The sequence below is a fragment of the Tachyglossus aculeatus genome, chromosome 2 (genome assembly GCF_015852505.1).
Source record: "Tachyglossus aculeatus isolate mTacAcu1 chromosome 2, mTacAcu1.pri, whole genome shotgun sequence".
Lineage (NCBI taxonomy): Eukaryota > Metazoa > Chordata > Mammalia > Monotremata > Tachyglossidae > Tachyglossus > Tachyglossus aculeatus.
This window is the reverse complement of record NC_052067.1, coordinates 130,486,600-130,505,129: the sequence shown is the minus strand read 5'-3', so window position 1 is coordinate 130,505,129 and position 18,530 is coordinate 130,486,600.

The following is an 18,530-nucleotide window of genomic DNA, read 5'->3' as shown; positions in this document are numbered from 1 at the left end:
AACTAAGAGATCAGACTAAAAGATGACCCACACTCCAACTACTATTAATAAATACCATTCATTCATTCAATCGTATTTATTGAGCGCTTCCTGTGTGCAGAGCACTGTACTAAGCGCTTGGGAAATACCACTGATTGATTGAGACTACTGCTACCACTACTGTGACTGCTACAAATCTGACAGTCTCTACTGCTTCTACCGTCACTGTCCAGACAATCTGATGATACTCTGCTTGTTGCTGAAATAAAATCACTTTACCACCACCATCTTCAGTGTACAGAGAGAAGCAGCATGGCCTAGAGGAAAGAGTACTGACCTGGATTCTAATCCTCACCCTGGCACTTGTCTGCTGTGTGATCTTGGGCAAGTCACTTAACTTCCATTCGCCTCTGTTCCTTCATTCATTCATTCACTCAATCGTATTTATTGAGTGCTTACTGAGTGCAGAGCACTGTACTAAGCGCTTGGGAAGTACAAGTTGGCAACATAATCTGCAAATAGGGGTTCAATGCCTGTTCTCCCTCCTACTAAGACTATGAGCCCCAAACAGAGCCTTATTTATCTTGTATCTACCCTACTGCTTAGCATAGAACTTGGCATATATCATTTGGTGCTTAATATCACAGTTATTATTATTATTATTATCCATTCATTCAGTTGTATTTATTGAGCGCTTACTGTGTGCAGAGCACTGTAGTAAGCCCTTCGGAAGTTCAGGTCAGCAACATATAGAGATGGTCCCTACCCAACAATGGGCTCACAGTCTAGACGGGGAGACAGACAACAAAACAAAACGTGTAGACAGGTGTTCAAACCCATCAGAATAAATTATTATGATTCATTCATCCCTTCATTCAATCGTATTTATTGAGCAATTACTGTGTGCACAGCACTGTACTAAGTGCTTGGGAAGTACAATTCAGCAACAAATAGACACAATCCCTGCCCATAGCAGGCTCACAGTTTAGAGGGGGGCAGGGGGACAGACGTCAAAACAAGTAAACAGGCATCAGTAGCATCATTATAAAGAAATAGAATTATAGCTATGTATACATCATTAATAAAAATAAATAGAATTATAATTATAAATGTGTACACGTATACTGAGGTGCTGTGGTGCGGGGAGGGGGGTAGAGCAAAGGGAGGGAGTTGGGGCGATGGGGACAGGAGGGGGAGCAGGAGAAAAGGGGTGCTCAATCTGGGAAGAAGTCCTGAAGGAGGTGAGCTCTCAGGAGGGCTTTGAAGGGAGGAAGAGAGTTAGCTTGGCGGATGTGCAGAGGGAGGGCATTCCAGGCCAGGGGGAGGATGTGGGCCGGGGATCGACAGCGGGACAGGTGAGAACGAGGCCCGGTGAGGAGGTTAGCGGCAGAGAAGTGGAGCCTTTATACCTTCTCTTTATACCTTCTCTTCCTCCAGTTTCTTATCCCCAGCATTCTCCACCCTCCTTCTGCCCATCTCCCTTCCCACCTTCCCCCTTTCCCTTTTTTCCTCTTCCTTCCCCTCTGTCATCTTTTCCCCTCCCATCTCCCTCTCTTCTCACTCCTTTCTCCTTACTCTTTCCCTACCCAAAACTCCTCACCCCTCTCCTCCCTCCTTAGTGTCCTCCTTAACATCTTTTCCTCTACCTCCAGGACAGTCAGCTTGGGGGAGAGAGCTCAAGGGCTAGCGACTATGGCAGAAGACAGACAGGGAAGAAGGTAGTGGGTAGCAATGATTTCTAGACAAATTCAAGTTGCCTGTTGTGTGACCTTGGGCAAGTCACTTAACTTCTCTGTGCCTCGGTTTCCTTATCAGTAAAACAGGGATTCAATATCCATTCTTTCTCCTATGGCATCTGACTTGATTATTTCGTATCTACCATGGCACTTACTACAGTGCTTGCCACATACTTAAACATTCAACAGATGCCACAATTATTATTATTGTTATTATTATTATTATTTGAAGAGGCCAGCAAATTTTAGGTTTGAACCAAAGATCTGATGGGAAAATGACCCGTGATCCAAGCACTCATCCTATCCCACCTTGATTAGTACATCAGCCTCCTTGCTGACTGCCCTGTCTCCTGTCTCTCCCCACTCCAGGTCACACTTCACTCTGCTTCCTGAATCATTTTTCTAAAAGAACATTCAGTCCATGTTTCCCCACTCCTTGAGAACCTCCAGTGGCTCTCCATCAACCTCCCAATCAAACAGAAACTCCTTACCATCAACTTCATTCATTCAGTCATATTTATTGAGCACTTACTGTGTGCACAGCAATATACTAAGAGCTTGAGAGAGTACAATAAAGCAATAAACAGACACATTCCCCTGCCCACAACGAGCTTATGGTCTACTCAGTCAGGTCACCCCCTTCTGTCTCTCCTCTCTGATTTCCAACTACAACCCAGCCTACATCACTCTTCTAATATCAATTTACTCACTGCTTATCTCACCACTGACTCCTTGCCCTCTGTTCTGGAACTCCCTCCCCCTCCATATATGCCAGATTACCACTCTATAAACCTTCAAAGTATTATTAAAATCATATCTCCTTCAAGAGGCCTTCCCCAATTATGTTCCAACTCCCTCTCCTTTCTGAATCACCTATGCACTTGGTTCTGTGAATATATATATATACACACACATATGCATATATTTTTTTAAAATGGTATTTGTTCAGCACTTACTATGTGCCAGACACTGTATTAAGTGCTACCATAGGCACAGGATAGTCATGTCAGACACAGTCCCTGTCCCTCAGGGGCTCACAGTCTTAATTCTCATTTTACAGATGAGGTAACCGAGGTACAGAGAAGTTAAGTGGCTTGACCAAGGTCACACAGCAGGCAACTGTCAAAACCAAAATTAGAACCGAAGTCCTTCTGATTTTCGGCCTTGTGCTCTTTTTCACTAGTCCTTGCTGCTTCTCTATTCCCTTTAAGCACTTGGTATTCATCCCAACCTCAGCCTCTCAGCATTTCGGATCTGTAATTTACGCATTTTTATGAATATCTGTCTCCCCTTCTAGACTGAAAGATTCTTGTCAGAAGGGACTGTGTCTACCAACTCTGTTGCATTGTACCCACCCAAGCATTGAGTACAATACTCTGCAAACAATAGGCACTCAATGAATACCATTGATTGATTGATTGATTAAATAGATGCTGAGGGTTTTGACGGAGAATAAAGAGATAGATGAGAGGCAGGAGAGTCCCTTGACTTGATAAGATTTCTTCAAATCTTGGTGAGAACTTTCCAATTCATTCCAAACATAAAATTTGGTGCTTCTTTAAGGATAGATCATTCATGGATGTAGCACGACCTCTTCTTGAAAAGCTAAGGATACTGTAGGGAAAATAACTCCTCCTTATCTGGTCTTCTTAGAGAGTATAAGGACATGAAAAGCAGCATGACCTAGTGGATAGAGCAGGTCTGAGAGTCAGAAGGACCTGGGTTCTAAGCCCACATGCCTGCTGTGTGACTTTGAGCAAATCACTTCACTTCTCTGTGCCTCAGTTACCTCATCTGTTAAATGAGGACAATAATAATAATAATAATGATGGTGTCAGTTAAGCGCTTACTATGTGCTAGGCACTGTAATAAGCGGTAGGATGGATATACGCAAATTGAGCTGGATACAGTCTCTGTCCCATGTGGGGCCCACAGTCTCAATCCCCATTTTACAGATGCGATAACCGAGGTCCAGAGAAATTAGGTGACTTGCCTAAGGTCACACAGCAGACAAGCGGCTGAGCCTGGATTAGAATCCATGACCTTCTGACTCTCAGGCCTGTGTTCGATCCATTATGCAGTGTGAGCCCCATGTGGGATAGAGACTGCAACCAACCTGATTAACTTGTATCCACCCCAGCACTTAGAACATTGCCTGGCACATAGTAAGTGCTTAACAAGTACCATAATAATTATTATTATGTCTTAAAGAGTCCCTTTATTTTTACTTTTTCATCTCTAGGGGATGGTGGATTGAGCATTGAGGAGCTCAGAGTGAAGACTCAAGATGAAATCACCTGAGAACCATTAATCATGAGCGAAAAGATGATATGTAAAACAGAAGAGAAAAGAGGGCTGTAATAATTCCTTAGCATGTCTGCTGAGCTTTCTGGAGGAGTTGCCTAATAATAATAATAATAATTATGGTACTTGCTAAGTGCTTATTATGTGCCAAGCACTGATCTAAACACTGGGGTAGATACAAGCTAATCAGGTTTTACACAGTCCCTGTCCCACATGGGGGTCACACTCTTATCCCCATTTTACAGATGAGGTACATGAGGCTCAGAGAAGTTAAGCCCAAAGTCACATAGCAGACATGTGGCAGAGTTGGGACTAGAACCCAGGTCCTTCTGACAACCAGTCTTCTCGTGTTTAAACCAATGATCACTGCAGGAAGCCTTATAAAAAATAAGCTATCAGTTTGCCAGTGTCCCTCCTTTTTATACTGAGTTATTCATTCATTCAATCGATCATATTTATTGAGCACTTACTGTGTGCAGAGCACTGTACTAAGCACTTGGGAGAGCACAATAAACAGCCACATTCCCTGCCCACAATGGGCTTACAGTCTAGAGGGGAGAAGACAGGCATCAATACAAGCAAGTAGAATTACAGATACGTTACCTTGAAATCCCTGCTGATACATTTTTGAAAAACACAGTTCAAATTCATACTTAAATTTTGCTCTTTCTTCAGAGAGCGAGGCGTAGGAGAGTTACATTTGAGTATGTCATTCTTCAAGTTTTAAAAATCTGTTCCTTTAAAAGGACCATCTGCTGTGGTATTATTTGTAAACAGCTCTGCTGGCTTCGGAGTGATACCAGCCTCAATCTGTGGAGTGTGCTGAGCTGGTTTTGAATCCTGAAAGTGATTTTCAATGAAACCAGACCAAGTCATTGTGAATCTTGTCACATTATAGATGACTGTGAGCTCCCTTTTTGGTGCACAACGAAGATAATAGTTACTTAGAGGCATCTTCATGTGCAATTTGAATTTCAGGGTGGTAATTTTGAGAAGAAAAGTCTACCGTTTTTCCTCATCCTTACACAGTGTATTTCATTACTGAAGTGCTTGAGTATTTCAATATTTTTAATTCAAATTTCAGATTTTAAAAGTAAATATTTGAAGCTCCACGGTTAGACTTTAGGAAAGATGATCGGTGCTGCGTATTCCGTATTTCAGTCCCGATTTTACACTTGTTACCAAAATTCCTTAAAGCGCTGATGATAAATGGACTAATAGCAGCAATAATTACTGCATGCAGATGAGTGCACCCTAAAACCTCACGCCCGGGAAGTTATTCAATCGATTGTAAAGACATTAAAAAAAAAATAAAAGACAGCAGTTTACCCAAACAGCTGCTGTATGGAGAGCTGAAATCGAGAGACTGAAAGCAAGGAGGACAGAGGAAACGTTTTAAGGACACAATTAAACAAAGCCTCTGACAAACAGGGATTTGACCGCTGAAAACAGACCTGCAGAGCACACTGCCATCCAGAAGGGAAGTGGCTGTCTTTGAGCGAAGATTTTGTGCAGAAAAAGAGATGAGGAGGCAAAAGAGAAAACCGCCCAGTGTCACAAACATTAAAACCAAAAGGGAACAAGGGGCTGCCTTTTGGTGTTGCCCTTTATGGATCAGGAGGCCTTCCCAGACTGAGCCCCTTCCCTCCTCTCCCCCTCGTTCCCCTCTCCATCCCCCCCATCTTACCTCCTTCCCTTCCCCACAGCACCTGTATATATGTATATATGTTTGTACATATTTATTACTCTATTTATTTATTTATTTTACTTGTACATATCTATTCTATTTATTTTATTTTGTTAGTACGTTTGGTTTTGTTCTCTGTATCCCCCTTTTAGACTGTGAGCCCACTGTTGGGCAGGGACTGTCTCTATATGTTGCCAATTTGTACTTCCCAAGCGCTTAGTACAGTGCTCTGCACACAGTAAGCGCTCAATAAATACGATTGATGATGATGATCTCACATTGGTCTTTTCAGCTACCCATAGGTGGTCTTTACTGTCAGTCCTCCAGACTTTGTTTATGGTATTTAAGCGCTAACACTGTTCTAAGCACTGGGATAGGTACAGGTTAATTAGGTCAGACACAGTTCCTGTCCCTCATGGGAGCTCACATTCTTAAGCAGGAGGGAGAACAGGTTTTGAATCCCCATTTTAGAATTAAGGAAACTAAGGTACAGAGAAGTTAAGCAACTTAGGCAAAGTCACACAGCAAGCAATTGGTAGAGCTATTGGCAGACTGGGGTTAGAACCCAGGTCCTCTGATTCCCAGCACCGTGCTCTTTCCACTAGGCCACGCTGATTGATATATATATGTTTGTATGTATTTATTACTCTATTTAATTTGTACATATTTATTCTATTTATTTTATTTTGTTAATATGTTTTGTTTTGTTCTCTGTCTCCCCCTTCTAGCCTGTGAGCCCACTGTTGGATAGGGACCATTTCTATATGTTGCCAACTTGTACTTCCCAAGCACTTAGTACAGTGCTCTGCACACAGTAAGCGCTCAATAAATACGATTGATTGATTGATTGCTTCTCTTTGTAGTCAAGGAACACATCTGCTAACTCTATTGTCTTGTATTTGGGCCTGCACATATTGAGCGCTCAAAAAACACCATTAATTGATTGATGTCTTCTTCGAAAAGGACAACTATATAGAAAAGCATTTTAAGGATAAATCACAGTTCCCGCTTGCAGCGAGGCCGTAAAAGTTTACCCTCTTCGCTGCTACATATCTCAGACTGCTTTTCAACTGGAGGAATATCATTAAAAAGAGAATTTCTAGTTTCTACTTTGAAATTTCTAAATCATAAGTGTATCTTAGAAAATAAAATTTAGCGACAGTAAGCTTTTATTTCTGAGCGTGTAAAAATCAGGAACCAAGACCCTTGAATCATTGAAGAAGCTGTAAGGCATGCCGGGAAATGGCATTCTAATTATACAAGGAAAAATAGCTGGATACACACTATCTTTTCCACGTTTGTCATGCCCGCCAAATCTCTCTGATCTATCTGCTCTCTTCTCACACAACACATGGCTTATGCTCTTTACTGCAGGTTAATTATGTCTCTAGTGCTTAATTTGTGTTAAACACTGTGCAAAGCACTGGGGGAGGCACAAGATAATCAGACACAGTCCCTCCCCAACATGGGGCTCACAATCTAAGCAACAGAGAGAACTCCCTCTAAGAAAACCTCTTACCTGTCCCTCACTCTCAAATTTTCCATGTTTAAGCCACTGCTTCTGCCTTTGAATCATATATCAAATATATTTATTGAGCACTTACTATATGCAGAGCACTGTTCTAAATGCTTGGGAGGGCACACGACAAGAGAAATTAGCAAATATGTTCCCCGCCCATAATGAGCTATCCTCCTTTGTGGAATGCCCTCCCTTGCCAAATTCTGCCCCTCTCCAAGGCCATCTTAAAAATGTTCTCTCCCTGTAGACTGTAAGCTTGTTGTGAGCGGGGAATGAGTCTGTTATATTGTTATGTTGTAATAATAATAATAATTGTGGTGTTTGTTAAGCACTTACTATGAGCCAGGCACTGCGCTAAGTGCTGGGGCAGACACAAGCAAATCGGTTGAATAATAATGATGGTATTTGTTAAGCACTTACTGTGTGCCCAGCACTGTTCTAAGCGCTGGGGTAGATACAAGGTAATCGGGTTGTCCCACGTGGGGCTACAGTCTTATTCCCCATTTTATAGATGAGGTAACTGAGGCCCAGAGAAGTGAAGTGACCTGCCCAAAGTCACACAGCTGACAAGTGGTGGAGCCGGGATTAGAACCCATGACCTCTGACTCCCAAGCCCGGGCTCATTCCACACTAAACCACGCTGCTTCTCGCAGTCTTGAACACGTTCCCTGTCCTTCATGGGGCTCACCATATTAATCCCCATTTTACAGATGAGGTAACTGAGGTCCAGAGAAGTGAAATGACTTGCCCAAGGTCACACAGCACTCAAGTGGTGAAGCCGGGATTGATTAGAATCCATGATCTTCTGATTGCCAGGCCTGGGCTCTATCCATTATGCCATACTACTTCTCTTACTCCCCTAAGCACTTACTACAGTGCTCTACACACAGTATGTGCTCAATAAATATGATTGATTGATTGATCATGTTTCCCTAGATCTCCTTGTCATCCAAGTAATGCCATTCTACCAGTTGACTCAGCTAAGTAATTATCTGTATTTTCTTTTTCTTTATTTAACCATCTTATTGTTGTTTTTTCAGTTTTAGCTATGGTATTCATCCATTTGTGTCAACTGTCTCCTCAAGGGCGCTAAGCGCATCTTTTACTTCTTTTGTATGTTTTGTCTCGTACGATAGTCTGTGTGTAGTAGTCGCCTAATACCTGATTGGCTCATCCACCCTGGCTCTTAGTACAGTGTCTGGCACAAAATAAGCACTTAACACATACCATAAAAAAGATTCTAATATGAAGCACAGTTGTGTCCTCATGGAAGAGAAAAATGAGAGAATTTTTCCAGCTTCAGGCTGCCTTTGCTCTTAGAAGAAATGTTGTTCTGTCTTCACCATCCAAAATCCGGTATAATTCACATGTGTATGTTTAATGAGGATTATTTGATGATGATAAGAATTATAGTAACAGTATTAAGTGCTTACTATGTTACTGGCACTGTACTAAGCACTGGGGTGGATACAAGCAAATGGGCTTGGACACAGTCCCTGCCCCACATGGAGCTCATAGTCTTAATCCCATTTTACAGATGAGGTAACTGAGGCACAGAGAAGTGAAGTAACTTGCCCAAGGCCACACAGCAGATAAGTGGCAGAGATGGGATTAGACCCCATGACCTTCTGACTCTCAGGCCCATGGTCTATCCACTACTTCAGTGCTTAGAACAGTGTTTTGCACATAGTAAGCACTTAATAAATGCCATTATTATTATTACACCATGCCGCTTCCCTTAATGATGATGGAGATGATGAAGTTGATGATGATGAATAGTGGCGTTATCATTACCATGAGTCCATCTGCTTAGCATGAAGCCAGATGTCATCAAACGAGTGGGAGAGAGTATCACATTTAACATCTAATAGCAAGCCAAATAACCAACTGCAAAGCCCTACAGAGTCCTCAGGGTTGGATGGAGGTCATAGAAAGCAAAATTGCTGACAAAAGGATGCTCAAGGAAGGTCATCTTTTATTATTATTATTAACTAGGATTCAGTTTTGCTTTTCTCTGACAACTGAGAATCATTTGCAGCGGACAGAAGAAATTGGCACGTGTCATCTAGGGACAAACTATGCTCTGAGTGAATAAAATCAATGTACTATCCTGGAAGCTTCCAATGTACTTCCTTTGGCTTCCAAAGGAAGGGTTGAAAGCAATAACATTTCAATCAACTATTCAGTCAGTCAATTATACTTATTAAGTGCCCTCTGACTGCAAAGTGCTACATTATGGGAGTGTGTAGTGGAGGTAAGAGATATGATCGTTGCCTTCAAGGAACGTGCAATCTAGCAGACACAGACTGTTTATTCATTCATTCAATCATATTTATTGAGTGCTTACTGTGTTCAGAGCTCTGTACTAAGCACTTGGAAAGTACAATTCAGCAACAGAGACAATCATTCATTCATTCAATCGTATTTATTGAGTGCTTACTGTGTGCAGAGCACTGTACTAAGCGCTTAGGAAGTACAAGTTGGCAACATACAGAGATGGTCCCTACCCAAGAGCGAGCTCACAGTCTAGAACGGGGAGACAGGCAACAAAATAAAACAATTAGACAGGCATCAATAGCATCTAACGGTGCAGAGTACGCAACCTCTCTACTCGCCTGGTTACATTTGCTCCAGGACGTTGGGACATTCACAAGAACAAGAAAACCCAAACATGAGCCATCATGGACTCTTGTAGTTTGGACACCAAGGTTGCTGATGCCTTTCCCTTTACCCACTGGCTTTGTGGTGCAAGAGTATGCTCAAAAAGCAATTGGGCTTTATATTGACAGTCATCATGAATTCTGAGGTCAAAAAGGAGCTTTAAAAATTGCATATATACGCTCTGTAAAAATTTAAAACAGAAGCCTATGCTAAAACAGGAAAAATGGAATTCACTAAAACAAATCTTATTCCTTTTTTCATTCATGATATGGGTTATCCACAAAAATGATTAAATATTTATCTACCATTACTGGGATCTCCATATTACATTCAATTCAAGTAATTACCAAGCATGAAACACAATGTATGCAAATATGCCCTTAATACCTCGGAAAGAAAAACACTGGAAAGAATACCAAAATTTAGGAGGAGTGTCTGGTTGTAACAACAGTAGAGAAAGATGGATCACTGAATAAATAAGTAAACAAATAGGTTATGTAGTAGTAATAGTAGTATTAGTATTTATTGAAGGTTTGTTGTGGGTGGAGCACTGTACTAGATGCTGGGAAAGCATATACAGCGTGGCTCAGTGGAAAGAGTCCGGGCTTTGGAGTCAGAGGTGATGGGTTCAAATCCCGGCTCCACCAATTGTCAGCTGTGTGACTTTGGGCAGATGACCTAACTTCTCTCTGCCTCAGTTCCCCCATCTGTAAAATGAGGATTAAGACTGTGAGCCCCCTGTGGGATAACCTGGTTACCTTGTAATCTCCCCAGAGCTTAGAACAGTGCTTTGCACGTAGCAAGTGCTTAATAATGTACCATCATTATTATTATTATTGTATACAATTGGCAATTAAACACTGACACTGACCCTTGAGGGGCTCTATACACAAGTGTACAGAGCAGCAGTATAGCCTAATGGATAGATCAAGGGCCTAGGCATCAGGAGGACCTGGATTCTAATCCCAGCTCTGCCACTTGTCTGCTGTGTGATCTTGGGCAAGTCACTTCACTTGCCTGTGCCTCAGTGACTTCATCTGTAAAATGGGGATTAGGACTGTGAGCTCATTGTGGGACAGGGACTGTTTCCAACCTGACTAACTCATATCGACCCCAGCACTTAGTACAGTGTCTGGCACATAGTAAATGCTCAACAAGTACCATTTAAAAAACTGTCATAAATGACTATTATTAGTCATTTATAGGGAAATATAGTGCTGAAGGGGCGATAAGGATCTTGGTTTAGTAAGAAGGAAATATACTGGCAGAGACCACCTAGCTGAGGGGGAAATGGGTGACCATTGGAGGATTCTGGGTGGGGAAGATGCATGCAGAACAGTGTTTTTAGTCAATCAATCAATCAATATCAATATTTATTGAGCCCATACTGTGTACATTGCACTGTACGAAGCACTTGGGTGAGTACAATATAACAGAGTTGGTGCACACGTTCCCTACCCCCAAAGAGGGGAGACAGGTGTAAATACAAATAAATAAATTATGGATGTGTACATAAGTGCTGTGGAGCTGAGGGAGGACGCAAATCCAAATGCAAGGGCGAAGCGGAGGGGAGTGGGAGAAGAAGAAAGGAGGGCTTTGTCAGGGAAGGCCCTTGGAGGAGACGTGCCTTCAGTAAGGCTTTGAAGCCGGGGAGAGTCGTTGCTTGTTGGATATGAAGAGGGAGGGCATTCCAGACCAGAGGTAGGACGTGGGTGAGAGGTCGGCGGTGAGATTGAGGTACATTGAGTGTGTTGAGGAGCAATATTAGAGGAGCAAAGTACCTGGGCTGAGTCGCAGCAGGAGAGCAGCGTGTTGAGGTAGGAGGGACAAGATTGAGTGCTTTAAAGCCGATGGTAAGGCGTTTCTGTTTATTGCAGAGGCGGATGGGCAACCACCAACTGTTCTTCAGGACTGGGGAAACGTGGACTGAACATTTTTGTAGAAAGGCGATCTGGGCAGAATTATGGATTGGAGTGAGGAGAGACAGGAGGTCAGCAAGGAGGCTGATGCAGTAATCAAGGCGGGACAGACAGGATAAGGAAGATGATCATCTTTTAGGAAGATTATCTTGCCTGCAAAGGATAGTATTATTAATAATAATAATAAATAGTAGTATTTGTTAAGCGCTTACTATGTGCCAAGCACCGTTCAAAGTGCTGGGGGGAGATACAAGGTCATCAAGTTGTCCAACAGGTGACTCACATTCTTAATCCCCATTTTACAGATGAGAGAGCTGAGGCACAGAGAAGTTAAGTGAATTGCCCAAAGTCACACAGCCGGCAAGTGGTGGATCTGGGATTAGAACCCACAACCTCTGACTTCCAAGCCTGTGCTCTTTCCACTGAGCCACGCTGCTTCCAAGGAGAGAGTTTGGAGGCTGGAAAAGAAGTGAAGGGGAGTGTCACAGCGTCAACCAGGACAGTGGCCATTTGGGTGGAAAGAAAGGGGCGGATCTGATAAATATTGTAGTAAAGTGGCGAGAATACCGGCAAGATTTAGTGACAGACTGAATGTGAGGTTATTTGATAGGTTGCCAGCTTATAAGTCATTTCTCCGTCAGGCAGAATGGTGGTATTGTCAACCCTGATGGGAAAATGTGGTGGAGGAGTGAGTTTAAAAGGAAACTTACGGAGTTCAGTTTGAGTCATTTGGGGTTTAAACCGCCAGTGGGAAATCTGTGTGAAGGTGTGTTGAAGTTCAGAGGAAATGATAATAACAATAATGGCATTTATTAAATGCTTACTATGTGCAAAGCACTGTTCTAAGCATTGGGGGAGGTTACAAGGTGATCAGGTTGTCCCACGTGGGGCTCACAGTCTTAACCCTCATTTTACAGATGAGATAACTGAGGCACAGATAAGTGACTTGCCCAAAGTTACACAGCTGACAATTGGCGGAGCAGGGATTTGAACCCATGACCTCTGACTCCAAAGCCCAGGCTCTTTCCACTGAGCCACACTGTTTCTAGATCGGGGGATGGCTAGGGCAGATTTAGGAGTCATTAATGTTTACCATGCATGCCACACCAAACTACAGAACTGAGTACGACGATAATTTCTTGAGGTTCCCTAAAGGTGAATCCACACCGTAGGAAATCAGCCCTAAGAGACTCCCTTCTTCCTTTACTAACACATATAGCAAACAGGACTCCCTTTGAGACACTGAGGAGACAATCTCCCTTTGAGATTGTCAATTAATCAATTGCATTTCTTGAGCACTTACTGTGTGCAGAGCACTGTACTGAGCACTTGGAAAGTACAATTCCTACTGTAGTAAGTGCTTGGGAAAGTACATAATATTATTATTATTATTATGGTATTTGTTAAGCGTTTACTATGTGCCAGGCACTGTACTAAGCACTAGGATGGATACAAGCAAATTGGTTTGGACACAGTCCCTGTCTTGCATAGGGTTCACAGTCTTCACCCCCATTTTACAGATGAGGGAACTGAGGCACAGAGAAGTGAATTGACTTGCCCAAGGCCACAGAGCAGATAAGTGGAAGACCTGGGATTAGAACCCATGACTTTCTGACTCCTAAACCCGGCTCTTTCCACTAAGCCACGCTGCTTCTGGAAGCAGCGTGGCTTAGTGGAAAGAACCCGGGCTTGGAAATCATAGGTCATGGGTTCTAATCCTGGCTCCACCGCTTGTCAGCTGTGTGACCTTGGGCAAGTCACTTAACTTCTCTGGACCTCAGTTCCCTCACCTGTAAAATGGGGATTAAAACTGTGAGCCCCACGTGGGACAACTTGATTATCTTGTATCACGCCCAGTGATTAGAAAAGTGCTTGGCACATAGTAAGCGCTTAACAAATACCAACATTATTATTATTATTATTAATAATCAGAGTTAGTGGACAAGTTCCCTGACTTCAAGAAGCTTACGGCCTAGAGGATCCCCCTTTTATTAACATCAAACCCCACCTATTAGTCATACGCACTCGATTGTTCAGTCTATCAATTGATGGCATTTTTCACATTCACATTCAATCGTACTTATTGAGTGTTACTGTGTGCAGAGCACTGTACTAAGCATTTGGGAGAGTACAATATAATAATGCCTGGATACATTCCCTGCCCACGATGACCTTACAGTCTAGAGGAAGTATTTACTATGCACAGAGCACTGCACTAAGCACTTGGGAGAGTATAATACAATAGAATTCATAGACACGATCCCTCCTGTCAAAGAGCTTACAGTTTAGTGGGGGAAAATAGACAATAAAATAAGTACAGATAAGGGAAGCAGGAGTATACAGGGATGTGGGCAGGGAATGTGTCTATTGTTAGTATATTGTACTCTCCCAAGTGCTTAGTACAGTGCTCTGCACACAGTAAGCGCTCAACAAATATGACTGACTGACTGATAGACTGTGAGCTCGTTGTGGGAAGGGACTGTCTCTATTACTGTATTGTAGTTTCTCAAGTGCTTAGTACAGTGTTCTGCACACAGGAAGTGCTCAATAAATATGACTGACTGAATGTGAGCTCATTGTGGGAAGGGACTGTCTCTCTTTATTACTGTATTGTAATAATAATAATAATAATAATAATGGTATTTGTTAAACGCTTACTATGTGCAAACCACTGTTCTAAGCATTGGGGGGGGGGATACAAGGTGATCAGGTTGTCCCACATGGGGCTCACAGCTTTAATCCCCATTTTACAGATGAGGGAACTAAGGCACAGAGAAGTTAAGTGATTTGCCCAAAGTCAAACAGCTGACAATTGCAGAGCTGGGATTTGAACCCATGACCTCTGACTCCAAAGCCTGTGCTCTTTCCACTAAGCCATGCTGCTTCTCTAGTTTCCCAAGTGCTAGTTTCCCATTGTAGTTTCCCAAGTGCTTAGTACAGTGCTCTGCACACAGTAAGTGCTCAATAAATACGAATTAATGAATGAATGATTGTGGTGTTGTCCCTGGGGATAGAGACCAAAGTGTAGAGGCAATGCAGAAAATTTCTCCTAACTCCACAAGTACTAACTAAACAATCAATCAGTCAATATTTATTGAAGGCTAACTGTGGACAGAGCACCAGAATAATAATAACAATTATAGTATTTGTTAAGTGCTTACAATGTACCGAGCACTGTTGTAAGCGCTAGGGTAGATAAAAGGTGATCAGGTTGTCCCCCGGGGGGCTCCCAGTCTTAATCCCCATTTCACAGATGAGGTAACTGAGGCACAGAGAAGTTAAGTGGCTTGCCCAAGATCACACAGCAGACAAGTGGCAGAAGTGGGATTAGAACCCACATCCTCTGACTCCCAAGCTGGGTCTCTTTCCATTAAGAGCCCATTTCCATTTCCTCTTTCCATTTCCTCTCCCCCTCGTCCCCCTCTCCTTCCCCCCATCTTAACTCCTTCCCTTCCCCACAGCACCTGCATATATGTGTATATGTTTGTACATATTTACTACTCTATTTATTTTACTTGTACATATCTATTCTATTTATTTTATTTTGTTAGTATGTTTGGTTTTGTTCTCTGTCTCCCACTTCCAGACTGTGAGCCCACTGTTGGGTAGGAACTGTCTCTATATGTTGCCAACTTGTACTTCCCAAGTGCTTAGTCCAGTGCTCTGCACACAGTAAGCACTCAATAAATATGATTGATTGATTAAGCCATGCTGCTTCTCGTTTGCCCATACTAAATGTTTTCCCTAAACGTTTAGGGAAAATTCAATACCTTAAAGAGCAGATATTATCTCTTCTCACAAGGACCAAGCAGTCTATGGGGGATCAAATGTAGGGTTCTTTGCTCTTTCCCCCACTTGGTGCCTCCCAAAATTTGGGGGTGTGACTAGGTGTCTGGTGGTCCTATGTTACATAAAGTTCAAACTCTTTTGCCTAATAAGCAGGCATACAATGGAGACCTCAGTGACGGTCACATTCTCTCACGCTAATCAAATCTCACTGTTTCAACAATCATCCTCCTGCGGAAAATTCTTCCCGGCGTGAAATTTCATTAGAGTTTTTTCATAGACGAGGCTTGACTCTACCTAAATGAAATCAGAGCCAATTGCTCAGAATCCCTCCGGAATCTGAGCCCGTTGTTGGGGAGGGACCGTCTCTATATGTTGCCGACTTGTACTTCTCAAGCGCTTAGTACAGTGCTCTGCACACAGTAAGTGCTTGATTGAATGAAGGAATGAATCAAATGCTCCCTTGGAAGGGGTTTTGCCCACATGTTTCTTTAGTAAACACGAGAAGCAGCGTGGCTCAGTGGAAAGAGCCCGGGCTTTGGAGCCAGAGGTCATGGGTTCAAATCCCAGCTCCACCACTTGTCAGCTGTGTGACTCTGGGCAAGTCACTTCACTGGGCCTCAGTTACCTTATCTGGAAAATGGGGATGAAGACTTTGAGCCCCCGTGGGACAACCTGATCACCTTGTAACCTCCCTAGCACTTAGAACAGTGCTCTGCACATAGTAAGTGCTTAATAAATGCTATCATTGTTATTATTATAAATTCTGGGAATATTGTTGACACTTCTTTTATGAGAACATCCTTTTGTGAGAAGCAGCATGGCCTAGCGGATAGAGCACGGGTTTGGGAGGCAGAAGGACCTGGAGTCTAATCCCAGCTCTGCCACTTCTCTGCAATATGACCTTGGGCAAGTCACTTAACTTCTCTGTGGCTCAGTACCCTCCTCTGTAAAATGGGGATTAAGACTGCGTGCCCTCTGTGGGACAGGGACTTTGTCCAGCCCCCTTTTTTCCTCTCCACCTCCCCATCCCGCCCTACCTCCTTCCCCTCCCCACAGCACCTGTATATATGTTTGTACAGATTACACTATTTTACTTGTACATATTTACTATTCCATTTATTTTGTTAGTGATGTGCATTTAGCTTTAATTCTATTTGTTCTGACGACTTGACACCCGTCCACATGTTTTGTCTTGTTGTCTGTCTCCCCCTTCCAGACTGTGAGCCTGTTGTTGGGTAGGGACCGTCTCTATGTGTCGCCGACTTGTACTTCCCAAGAGCTTAGTACAGTGCTCTGCACACAGTAAGTGCTCAATAAATATGATTGAATGAATTATTTTTTGTCTTGTCTTATGCTGTTGAGTCATCTCTGACCCATAGCGACGCCACGGACACATCTCTCCCAGAAAAGCCTCACCTCCTTCTACAATCATTCTGGTATTGTATCCAGAGAGTTTTCTTGGTAAAAATATGGAAGTCGTTAACCATTGCTTCCTTCCTCACAGTCAATTTGAGTCACCACTCTCGACTCTCTCCCATTATGCCGCTGCCCAGCACAGGGGAGTTTTGACTTGTAGCCGATCGCCTGCCACTCGCTAACCACTGCCCAAGCTAGGAATGAAATGGGTAGGCCTCCGCTTCACTCTCCCTCCCATAGTCGAGACTGGTAGAGGACTGGAAACTCTCCAGATGCCACCCTGAGAGGGGATCTTGTGTCTACCCCAGTGCTTAGAACAGCACCTGGAACATAAAAATACCAAAATTGTAATTATTCAAATTAATGATTTTATTCTGCACCAATCTGTGAACACAATTCTGGGGGTCTCAGGGAAATATACTAAGCTCTAGGATAGCTTGAAGAGGTCTCATACTTATGGATGAGCTTAATAAATGACCAACACATTGGTGGAATTTACTGAGCCTTACTTTAGACCGTAAACCGGTTTGGGCAGGAACATGCCCACCAACCCTGTTATATTGTACTGTCCCACGCACTTAGTACAGTGTTCTGCACACAGTAAGTGCTCAATAAATACCACTGATTGATTGCTTTGTGTGGAGCATTGTACTAAACACTTGGGAGAGTACCATACAGTTGGTAGATATGATCCCTTTCCTTGAGGAGCTTAGGGTCTTATTAATAAATGCATTTGACTGTGCATTAAATGCATTTTTAGACTGTGAGCCCACTGTTGGGTAGGGATTGTCTCTATATGTTGCCAGTTTGTACTTCCCAAGCGCTTAGTACAGTGCTCTGCACACAGTAAGTGCTCAATAAATACCACTGATTGATTACTTTGTGTGGAGCACTGTACTAAACACTTGGGAGAGTACCATACAGTTGGTAGATATGATCCCTTTCCTTGAGGAGCTTAGGGTCTTATTAATGAATGCATTTGACCGTGCATTAAATGCATTTTTAGACTGTGAGCCCACTGTTGGGTAGGGATTGTCTCTATATGTTGCCAATTTGTACTTCCCAAGCGCTTAGTACAGTGCTCTGCACACAGTAAGTGCTCAATAAATACGATTGATTGATTGATTTGAATTGTGTGAACTCTGAATTTCATGCCCTTTTATAATAATAGTAATAATAATGATGATTAATGGTATTTGTTAAGCACTTACTATGTGCCATGCACTGTTCTAAGTGCTGGGGTAGATACAAGGTAATCAGGTTGTCCCACGTGGGGCTCACAGTCGCAGTCTCCATTTTACAGATGAAGTAACTGAGGCACAGAGAAGTGAAGTGACTTGCTCAAGGTCACACGGCAGACAAATGGCAGAGCCGGGATTAGAACTCACATCCTCTGATTCCCAAGCCCGGGCTCTGGTTACTAAGCCATGCTGCTTCTCTAATTCCTTGTTTTGCTACTTGAAGGTAGATTTTGTTGTATTCAGAAACTAATAATACTCAATCATATTTCATCATCAATC